The following is an 11,524-nucleotide window of genomic DNA, read 5'->3' as shown; positions in this document are numbered from 1 at the left end:
GGTGGGGAATCATAGGCAGGGAATCGGATGTGCGGAATCAGAGATGGGGAATCAGAGGCCGGGAATCAGAGGTGGTGAATCAGAGATGGGGAATCAGAGGCGGGGAATCAGAGGCAGGGTATCAGACGCGGGGAATCAGAGGTGGGCAATCAGAGGCGGGGAATCAGATATGGGGAATCAGAGGCGGGGAATCAGAGGCGGGGAAACAGAGGCGGGGAATCAGATATGGGGAATCAGAGGTGGGGCATCAGAGGTTGTGAATCACAGATGGGGAATCAGAGGCGGGGAATCAGAGGCAGGGAATCAGACGCGGGGAATCAGAGGCGGGGATTCAGAGCTGGGGAATCAGAAGCGGGGAATCAGAGTTGGGGAATCAGATGCGGGGAATCAGATATGGGGAATCAGAGGCAGGGAATCAGAGGCGGGGAATCAGAGGCAGGGAATCAGACGCGGGGAATCTGAGGCGGGAAATCAGAGCTGGGGAATCAGAGGTGGGGAATCAGAGTTGGGGAATCAGAGGCAGGGAATTGGATGTGCGGAATCAGAGATGGGGAATCAGAGGTGGGGAATCAGAGGCGGTGAATCAGAGATGGGGAATCAGAGGCGGGGAATCAGAGGCAGGAAATCAGACACGGGGATTCAGAGGCTGGGAATCAGACGGGGGGAATCAAAGGCGGGGAATCAGAGCTGGGGAATCTGAGGCAGGGAATCAGAGTTGGGGATTCAGAGGCGGGGAATCAGATATGGGGAAACAGAGGCGGGGAATCAGAGGCGGGCAAACAGAGGCGGGGAATTAGATATGGGGAATCAGAGGTAGGGAATCAGAGGTGGTGAATCAGTGATGGGGAATCACAGGCGGGGAATCAGAGGCAGGGAATAGAACGCGGGGAATCAGAGGCAGGGAATCAGAGCTGGGGAATCAGAGGCGGGGAATCATAGTTGGGAATCAGAGGCGGGAATCAGATATGGGGAAACAGATGCGGGGAATCAGAGGCGGGGAAACAGAGGCGGGGAATCAGATATGGGGAATCGGATGCAGGGAATCAGAGGCGGGGAATCAGAGCTGGGGAATCAGAGGCGGGGAATCAGAGTTGGGGCATCAGAGGTGGGGAATTAGATATAGGGAAACAGAGGCGGGGAATCAGAGCTGGGGAATCAGAGGCGGGGAATCAGAGTTGGGGAATCAGAGGCAGGGAATCAGATATGGGGTATCAGAGGCGGGGAATCAGAGGCGGGGAAACAGAGGCGGGGAATCAGATATGGGGAATCAGAGGTGGGGAATCAGGGGCAGGGATTCAGTGTCAGGGAATCAGAGGCGGGGAATCAGAGGCGGGGAATCAGAGGCAGGGAATCAGACACGGGGAATCAGAGGCGGGGAATCAGAGATGGGGAATCAGAGGCGGGGAATCAGAGTTGGGGAAACAGAGGCGGGGATTCAGATATGGGGAAATAGAGGCGGGGAATCAGATATGGGGAATCAGAGGTGTGGAATCAGAGGTTTGGAATCAGAGGAAGGGAATCAGAGTCGGGGAAACAGAGGCGGGGAATCAGATATGTGGAATCAGAGGTGGCGAATCAAAGGCGGTGAAACAGAGATGGGGAATCAGGGCAGGGAATCAGAGGCAGGGAATCAAACACGGGGAATCAGAGCTGGGGAATCAGAGGCGGGGAATCAGAGTTGGGAATCAGAGGCGGGGAATCAGAGGCGGGGAAACAGAGGCGGGGAATCAGATATGGGGAATCAGAGGTGGGGAATCAGAGGTTGGGAATCAGAGGCAGGGAATCGGAGATGGGGAATCAGAGGCAGGGAATCAGAGGCGGGGAATCAGAGGCGGGGAATCAGAGGCCGGGAATCAGATATGGGGAAACTGAGGCGGGGAATCCGAGGTGGGGAAACAGAGGCGGGGAATCAGATATGGGGAATCAGAGGTGGGGAATCAGAGGTTGGGAATCAGAGGCAGGGAATCAGAGGCTTGGAATCAGATGCAGGGAATCAGATGCGGGGAATCAGAGGCGGGGAATCAGAGCTGGGGAATCAGAGGTGGGGAATCAGATTTGGGGAATCAGAGGTGGGGACTTAGATATTGGGAAACAGAGGCGGGGAATCAGAGGCGGGGAAACAGAGGCGGGGAATCAGATATGGGGAATCAGAGGTGGGGAATCAGAGGCAGGGAATAAGATGTGCGGAATCAGAGATGGGGAATCAGAGGCAGGGAATCAGATGCGGGGAATCAGAGGCGGGGAATCAGAGCTGGGGAATCAGAGGCGGGGTATTAGAGTTGGGGAATCAGAGGCGGGGAATCAGATATGGGGAAACAGAGGTGGGGAATCAGAGGCGGGGAAACAGAGGCAGGGAATCAGATATGGGGAATCAGAGGTGGGTAATCAGAGATGGGGAATCAGAGGCGGTGAATCAGAGATGGGGAATCAGAGGCGGGGAATCAGAGGCAGGAAATCAGACACGGGGATTCAGAGGCTGGGAATCAGACGGGGGGAATCAAAGGCGGGGAATCAGAGCTGGGGAATCAGAGGCAGGGAATCAGAGGCGGGGAATCAGATATGTGGAATCAGAGGCTGGGATTCAGAGGCGGGGAATCAGAGGCAGGGAATCAGACACGGGGAATCAGTGGTGGGGAATCAGAGATGGGGAATCAGAGGCGGGGAATCAGAGGCAGGGAATCAGACGCGGGGAATCTGAGGCGGGGAATCAGAGCTGGGGAATCAGAGGTGGGGAATCAGAGTTGGGGAATCAGAGGCAGGGAATCGGATGTGCGGAATCAGAGATGGGGAATCAGATGTGGGGAATCAGAGGAACAGGGATGGGGAATCAGAGGCGGGGAATCAGAGGCAGGAAATCAGACACGGGGATTCAGAGGCTGGGAATCAGACGGGGGGAATCAAAGGCGGGGAATCAGAGCTGGGGAATCAGAGGCAGGGAATCAGAGTTGGGGATTCAGAGACAGGGAATCAGATATGGGGAAACAGAGGCGGGGAATCAGAGGCGGGCAAACAGAGGCGGGGTATTAGATATGGGGAATCAGAGGTGGAGAATCAGAGGTGGTGAATCAGTGATGGGGAATCACAGGCTGGGAATCAGAGGCAGGGAATAGAACGCAGGGAATCAGACGCAGGGAATCAGAGCTGGGGAATCAGAGGCGGGGAATCATAGTTGGGAATCAGAGGCGGGGAATCAGATATGGGGAAACAGAGGCGGGGAATCAGAGGCGGGGAAACAGAGGCGGGGAATCAGATATGGGGAATCGGATGCGGGGAATCAGAGGCGGGGAATCAGAGCTGGGGAATCAGAGGCGGGGAATCAGAGTTGGGGCATCAGAGGTGGGGAATTAGATATAGGGAAACAGAGGCGGGGAATCAGAGGCGGGGAAACAGAGGCGGGGAATCAGATATGGGGAATCAGAGGTGGGGAATCAGAGGCAGGGAATCAGATGTGCGGAATCAGAGATGGGGAATCAGAGGCAGGGAATCAGAATCAGAAGCGGGGAATCAGAGGCCGGGAATCAGAGGCCGGGAATCAGATGCTGGGAATAAGAGGCCGGGAATCAGAGGTGGGGAATCAGAGTCCGGGAATCAGAGATGGGGATTCAGAGGCGGGGAATGAGATATGGAGAATCAGAGGCGGGGAATCAGAGGCCGGGAAACAGAGGTGGGGAATCAGATATCGGGAATCAGAGGTGGCGAATCAAAGGCGGTGAATCAAAGATGGGGAATCAGAGGCAGGGAATCAGATGCGGGGAATCAGAGGCGGGGAATCAGAGCTGGCGAATCAGAGGCGGGGAATCAGAGGTGGGCAATCAGAGGCGGGGAATCAGATATGGGGAATCAGAGGCGGGGAATCAGAGGCGGGGAAACAGAGGCGGGGAATCAAATATAGGGAATCAGAGGTGGGGAATCAGAGGTTGTGAATCAGAGATGGGGAATCAAGGCGGGGAATCAGAGGCAGGGAATCAGACACGGGGAATCAGAGGCGGGGATTCAGAGCTGGGGAATCAGAGGCGGGGAATCAGAGTTGGGGAATCAGAGGCAGGGAATCAGATATGGGGAATCAGAGGCGGGGAATCAGAGGCGGGGAAACAGAGGCGGGGAATCAGATATGGGGAATCAGAGGTGGGGAATCAGGGGCAGGGATTCAGTGTCAGGGAATCAGAGGCGGGGAATCAGAGGCGGGGAATCAGAGGCAGGGAATCAGACACGGGGAATCAGAGGCGGGGAATCAGAGATGGGGAATCAGAGGCGGGGAATCAGAGTTGGGGAATCAGAGGCGGGGATTCAGATATGGGGAAATAGAGGCGGGGAATCAGATATGGGGAATCAGAGGTGTGGAATCAGAGGTTTGGAATCAGAGGAAGGGAATCAGAGTCGGGGAAACAGAGGCGGGGAATCAGATATGTGGAATCAGAGGTGGCGAATCAAAGGCGGTGAAACAGAGATGGGGAATCAGGGCAGGGAATCAGAGGCAGGGAATCAAACACGGGGAATCAGAGCTGGGGAATCAGAGGCGGGGAATCAGAGTTGGGAATCAGAGGCGGGGAATCAGAGGCGGGGAAACAGAGGCGGGGAATCAGATATGGGGAATCAGAGGTGGGGAATCAGAGGTTGGGAATCAGAGGCAGGGAATCGGAGATGGGGAATCAGAGGCAGGGAATCAGAGGCGGGGAATCAGAGGCGGGGAATCAGAGGCCGGGAATCAGATATGGGGAAACTGAGGCGGGGAATCCGAGGCGGGGAAACAGAGGCGGGGAATCAGATATGGGGAATCAGAGGTGGGGAATCAGAGGTTGGGAATCAGAGGCAGGGAATCAGAGGCTTGGAATCAGATGCAGGGAATCAGATGCGGGGAATCAGAGGCGGGGAATCAGAGCTGGGGAATCAGAGGTGGGGAATCAGATTTGGGGAATCAGAGGTGGGGACTTAGATATTGGGAAACAGAGGCAGGGAATCAGAGGCGGGGAAACAGAGGCGGGGAATCAGATATGGGGAATCAGAGGTGGGGAATCAGAGGCAGGGAATAAGATGTGCGGAATCAGAGATGGGGAATCAGAGGCAGGGAATCAGAATCAGAAGCAGGGAATCAGAGGCCGGGAATCAGAGGCCGGAATCAGATGATGGGAATCAGAGGCCTGGAATCAGAGGCGGGGAATCAAAGGCAGGGAATCAGATTCGGGGAATCAGAGGCGGGGAATCAGAGCTGGGGAATCAGAGGCGGGGTATTAGAGTTGGGGAATCAGAGGCGGGGAATCAGATATGGGGAAACAGAGGTAGGGAATCAGAGGCGGGGAAACAGAGGCAGGGAATCAGATATGGGGAATCAGAGGCGGGGAATCAGAGGTGGGGAATCATAGGCAGGGAATCGGATGTGCGGAATCAGAGATGGGGAATCAGAGGCCGGGAATCAGAGGTGGTGAATCAGAGATGGGGAATCAGAGGCGGGGAATCAGAGGCAGGGTATCAGACGCGGGGAATCAGAGGTGGGCAATCAGAGGCGGGGAATCAGATATGGGGAATCAGAGGCGGGGAATCAGAGGCGGGGAAACAGAGGCGGGGAATCAGATATGGGGAATCAGAGGTGGGGCATCAGAGGTTGTGAATCACAGATGGGGAATCAGAGGCGGGGAATCAGAGGCAGGGAATCAGACGCGGGGAATCAGAGGCGGGGATTCAGAGCTGGGGAATCAGAAGCGGGGAATCAGAGTTGGGGAATCAGAGGCGGGGAATCAGATATGGGGAATCAGAGGCAGGGAATCAGAGGCGGGGAATCAGAGGCAGGGAATCAGACGCGGGGAATCTGAGGCGGGAAATCAGAGCTGGGGAATCAGAGGTGGGGAATCAGAGTTGGGGAATCAGAGGCAGGGAATTGGATGTGCGGAATCAGAGATGGGGAATCAGAGGTGGGGAATCAGAGGCGGTGAATCAGAGATGGGGAATCAGAGGCGGGGAATCAGAGGCAGGAAAGCAGACACGGGGATTCAGAGGCTGGGAATCAGACGGGGGGAATCAAAGGCGGGGAATCAGAGCTGGGGAATCTGAGGCAGGGAATCAGAGTTGGGGATTTAGAGGCGGAGAATCAGATATGGGGAAACAGAGGCGGGGAATCAGAGGCGGGCAAACAGAGGCGGGGAATTAGATATGGGGAATCAGAGGAAGGGAATCAGAGGTGGTGAATCAGTGATGGGGAATCACAGGCGGGGAATCAGAGGCAGGGAATAGAACGCGGGGAATCAGAGGCAGGGAATCAGAGCTGGGGAATCAGAGGCGGGGAATCATAGTTGGGAATCAGAGGCGGGAATCAGATATGGGGAAACAGAGGCGGGGAATCAGAGGCGGGGAAACAGAGGCGGGGAATCAGATATGGGGAATCGGATGCAGGGAATCAGAGGCGGGGAATCAGAGCTGGGGAATCAGAGGCGGGGAATCAGAGTTGGGGCATCAGAGGTGGGGAATTAGATATAGGGAAACAGAGGCGGGGAATCAGAGGCGGGGAAACAGAGGCGGGGAATCAGATATGGGGAATAAGAGGTGGGGAATCAGAGGCAGGGAATCAGATGTGCGGAATCAGAGATGGGGAATCAGAGGCAGGGAATCAGAATCAGAAGCAGGGAATCAGAGGCCGGGAATCAGAGGCCGGAATCAGATGATGGGAATCAGAGGCCTGGAATCAGAGGCGGGGAATCAAAGGCAGGGAATCAGATTCGGGGAATCAGAGGCGGGGAATCAGAGCTGGGGAATCAGAGGCGGGGTATTAGAGTTGGGGAATCAGAGGCGGGGAATCAGATATGGGGAAACAGAGGTAGGGAATCAGAGGCGGGGAAACAGAGGCAGGGAATCAGATATGGGGAATCAGAGGCGGGGAATCAGAGGTGGGGAATCATAGGCAGGGAATCGGATGTGCGGAATCAGAGATGGGGAATCAGAGGCCGGGAATCAGAGGTGGTGAATCAGAGATGGGGAATCAGAGGCGGGGAATCAGAGGCAGGGTATCAGACGCGGGGAATCAGAGGTGGGCAATCAGAGGCGGGGAATCAGATATGGGGAATCAGAGGCGGGGAATCAGAGGCGGGGAAACAGAGGCGGGGAATCAGATATGGGGAATCAGAGGTGGGGCATCAGAGGTTGTGAATCACAGATGGGGAATCAGAGGCGGGGAATCAGAGGCAGGGAATCAGACGCGGGGAATCAGAGGCGGGGATTCAGAGCTGGGGAATCAGAAGCGGGGAATCAGAGTTGGGGAATCAGAGGCGGGGAATCAGATATGGGGAATCAGAGGCAGGGAATCAGAGGCGGGGAATCAGAGGCAGGGAATCAGACGCGGGGAATCTGAGGCGGGAAATCAGAGCTGGGGAATCAGAGGTGGGGAATCAGAGTTGGGGAATCAGAGGCAGGGAATTGGATGTGCGGAATCAGAGATGGGGAATCAGAGGTGGGGAATCAGAGGCGGTGAATCAGAGATGGGGAATCAGAGGCGGGGAATCAGAGGCAGGAAATCAGACACGGGGATTCAGAGGCTGGGAATCAGACGGGGGGAATCAAAGGCGGGGAATCAGAGCTGGGGAATCTGAGGCAGGGAATCAGAGTTGGGGATTCAGAGGCGGAGAATCAGATATGGGGAAACAGAGGCGGGGAATCAGAGGCGGGCAAACAGAGGCGGGGAATTAGATATGGGGAATCAGAGGAAGGGAATCAGAGGTGGTGAATCAGTGATGGGGAATCACAGGCGGGGAATCAGAGGCAGGGAATAGAACGCGGGGAATCAGAGGCAGGGAATCAGAGCTGGGGAATCAGAGGCGGGGAATCATAGTTGGGAATCAGAGGCGGGAATCAGATATGGGGAAACAGAGGCGGGGAATCAGAGGCGGGGAAACAGAGGCGGGGAATCAGATATGGGGAATCGGATGCAGGGAATCAGAGGCGGGGAATCAGAGCTGGGGAATCAGAGGCGGGGAATCAGAGTTGGGGCATCAGAGGTGGGGAATTAGATATAGGGAAACAGAGGCGGGGAATCAGAGGCGGGGAAACAGAGGCGGGGAATCAGATATGGGGAATAAGAGGTGGGGAATCAGAGGCAGGGAATCAGATGTGCGGAATCAGAGATGGGGAATCAGAGGCAGGGAATCAGAAGCGGGGAATCAGAGGCCGGGAATCAGAGGCCGGGAATCAGATGCTGGGAATAAGAGGCCGGGAATCAGAGGAGGGGAATCAGAGTCCGGGAATCAGAGATGGGGATTCAGAGGCGGGGAATGAGATATGGAGAATCAGAGGCGGGGAATCAGAGGCGGGGAAACAGAGGTGGGGAATCAGATAAATGGAATCAGAGGTGGCGAATCAAAGGCGGTGAATCAGAGATGGGGAATCAGAGGCGGGGAATCAGAGGCAGGGAATCAGATGCGGGGAATCAGAGGCGGGGATTCAGAGCTGGGGAATCAGAGGCTGGGAATCAGAGTTGGGGAATCAGAGGCAGGGAATCAGATATGGGGAATCAGAGGCGGGGAATCAGAGGCCGGGAATCAGATATGGGGAAACAGAGGCGGGGAATCCGAGGCGGGGAAACAGAGGCGGGGAATCAGATATGGGGAATCAGAGGTGGGGAATCAGAGGTTGGGAATCAGAGGCAGGGAATCAGAGGCGGGGAATCAGATATGGGGAATCAGAGGTGGGGAATCAGAGGCAGGGAATCAGATGTGCGGAATCAGAGATGGGGAATCAGAGGCAGGGAATCAGAATCAGAAGCAGGGAATCAGAGGCCAGGAATCAGAGGCCGGAATCAGATGCTGGGAATCAGAGGCCTGGAATCAGAGGCGGGGAATAAGAGGCAGGGAATCAGATGCGGGGAATCATAGGTGGGGAATCAGAGCTGGGGAATCAGAGGCGGGGTATTAGAGTTGGGGAATCAGAGGCGGGGAATCAGATATGGGGAAACAGAGGTGGGGAAACAGAGGCGGGGAAACAGAGGCAGGGAATCAGATATGGGGAATCAGAGGTGGGGCATCAGAGGTTGTGAATCACAGATGGGGAATCAGAGGCGGGGAATCAGAGGCAGGGAATCAGACGCGGGGAATCAGAGGCGGGGTTTCAGAGCTGGGGAATCAGAAGCGGGGAATCAGAGTTGGGGAATCAGAGGCGGGGAATCAGATATGGGGAATCAGAGGCAGGGAATCAGAGGCGGGGAATCAGAGGCAGGGAATCAGACGCGGGGAATCTGAGGCGGGGAATCAGAGCTGGGGAATCAGAGGTGGGGAATCAGAGTTGGGGAATCAGAGGCAGGGAATTGGATGTGCGGAATCAGAGAGGGGGAATCAGAGGTGGGGAATCAGAGGCGGTGAATCAGAGATGGGGAATCAGAAGCGGGGAATCAGAGGCAGGAAATCAGACACGGGGATTCAGAGGCTGGGAATCAGACGGGGGGAATCAAAGGCGGGGAATCAGAGCTGGGGAATCTGAGGCAGGGATTCAGAGTTGGGGATTCAGAGGCGGGGAATCAGATATGGGGAAACAGAGGCGGGGAATCAGAGGCGGGCAAACAGAGGCGGGGAATTAGATATGGGGAATCAGAGGTAGGGAATCAGAGGTGGTGAATCAGTGATGGGGAATCACAGGCGGGGAATCAGAGGCAGGGAATAGAACGCGGGGAATCAGAGGCAGGGAATCAGAGCTGGGGAATCAGAGGAGGGGATTCATAGTTGGGAATCAGAGGCGGGAATCAGATATGGGGAAACAGAGGCGGGGAATCAGAGGCGGTGAAACAGAGGCGGGGAATCAGATATGGGGAATCGGATGCAGGGAATCAGAGGCGGGGAATCAGAGCTGGGGAATCAGAGGCGGGGAATCAGAGTTGGGGCATCAGAGGTGGGGAATTAGATATAGGGAAACAGAGGCGGGGAATCAGAGGCGGGGAAACAGAGGCGGGGAATCAGATATGGGGAATCAGAGGTGGGGAATCAGAGGCAGGGAATCAGATGTGCGGAATCAGAGATGGGGAATAAGAGGCAGGGAATCAGAATCAGAAGCGGGGAATCAGAGGCCGGGAATCAGAGGCTGGGAATCAGATGCTGGGAATAAGAGGCCGGGAATCAGAGGTGGGGAATCAGATATGGGGAATCAGAGGTGGCGAATCAAAGGCGGTGAATCAGAGATGGGGAATCAGAGGCGGGGAATCAGAGGCAGGGAATCAGATGCGGGGAATCAGAGGAGGGGAATCAGAGCTGGCGAATCAGAGGCTGGGAATCAGAGGTGGGCAATCAGAGGCGGGGAATCAGATATGGGGAATCAGAGGCGGGGAATCAGAGGCGGGGAAACAGAGGCGGGGAATCAAATATAGGGAATCAGAGGTGGGGAATCAGAGGTTGTGAATCAGAGATGGGGAATCAAGGCGGGGAATCAGAGGCAGGGAATCAGACGCGGGGAATCAGAGGCGGGGATTCAGAGCTGGGGAATCAGAGGCGGGGAATCAGAGTTGGGGAATCAGAGGCAGGGAATCAGATATGGGGAATCAGAGGCGGGGAATCAGAGGCGGGGAAACAGAGGCCGGGAATCAGATGTGGGGAATCAGAGGTGGGGAATCAGGGGCAGGGAATCAGTGGCAGGGAATCAGAGGCGGGGAATCAGAGGCGGGGAATCAAAGGCAGGGAATCAGACACGGGGAATCAGAGGCGGGGAATCAGAGATGGGGAATCAGAGGCGGGGAATCAGAGGCAGGGAATCGGATGCCGGGAATCAGAGTCGGGGAATCAGAGCTGGGGAATCAGAGGCGGGGAATCAGAGTTGGGGAATCAGAGGCGGGGAATCAGATATGGGGAAATAGAGGCGGGGAATCAGATATGGGGAATCAGAGGTGTGGAATCAGAGGTTGGGAATCAGAGGCAGGGAATCAGAGTCGGGGAAACAGAGGCGGGGAATCAGATATGGGGAATCAGAGGTGGCGAATCAAAGGCGGTGAAACAGAGATGGGGAATCAGGGCAGGGAATCAGAGGCAGGGAATCAAACACGGGGAATCAGAGCTGGGGAATCAGAGGCGGGGAATCAGAGTTGGGAATCAGAGGCGGGGAATCAGAGGCGGGGAAACAGAGGCGGGGAATCAGATATGGGGAATCAGAGGTGGGGAATCCGAGGTTGGGAATCAGAGGCAGGGAATCAGAGGCGGAAAATCAGAGGCGGGGAATCAGAGGAAGGGAATCAGATGTGCGGAATCGGAGATGGGGAATCAGAGGCAGGGAATCAGAGGCGGGGAATCAGAGGCGGGGAATCAGAGGCCGGGAATCAGATATGGGGAAACAGAGGCGTGGAATCCGAGGCGGGGAAACAGAGGCGGGGAATCAGATATGGGGAATCAGAGGTGGGGAATCAGAGGTTGGGAATCAGAGGCAGGGAATCAGAGGCTTGGAATCAGATGCAGGGAATCAGATGCGGGGAATCAGAGGCGGGGAATCAGAGCTGGGGAATCAGAGGTGGGGAATCAGATTTGGGGAATCAGAGGCGGGGACTTAGATATTGGGAAACAGAGGCGGGGAATCA

Source organism: Narcine bancroftii, chromosome 4 (genome assembly GCF_036971445.1).
Source record: "Narcine bancroftii isolate sNarBan1 chromosome 4, sNarBan1.hap1, whole genome shotgun sequence".
Lineage (NCBI taxonomy): Eukaryota > Metazoa > Chordata > Chondrichthyes > Torpediniformes > Narcinidae > Narcine > Narcine bancroftii.
This window is presented reverse-complemented; position numbering follows the sequence as displayed.